We start from the raw sequence: 280 nt of genomic DNA on the forward strand, positions 1-280 counted from the left end.
CTCTGAGAGTCAGGATCTAGATTAAGGGAGGGACACTGAGTGGTTGAGCAGCAGTGGGGGCTGGGGTAGGGGAGGGCGAGGGGCTTGGAGCCACATTGATTCAGAGATCACTCGGGGATGAGTGGAGGAGGTCCTAGAACCCGACTGACTGTAGGATCTGTACCGCTTTGGATACTCCGGGGGCGGAGCCCGGGGCGGGATCTATCAAGGCGCTGAAGGATGATGGGCGTGGCCAGCTGGGGTTGGGCTTGGGGGTCCCAGGGACTGGGGCGGGGCACGG

The sequence above is a fragment of the Cricetulus griseus genome, chromosome 4, assembly GCF_003668045.3.
Source record: "Cricetulus griseus strain 17A/GY chromosome 4, alternate assembly CriGri-PICRH-1.0, whole genome shotgun sequence".
NCBI lineage: Eukaryota > Metazoa > Chordata > Mammalia > Rodentia > Cricetidae > Cricetulus > Cricetulus griseus.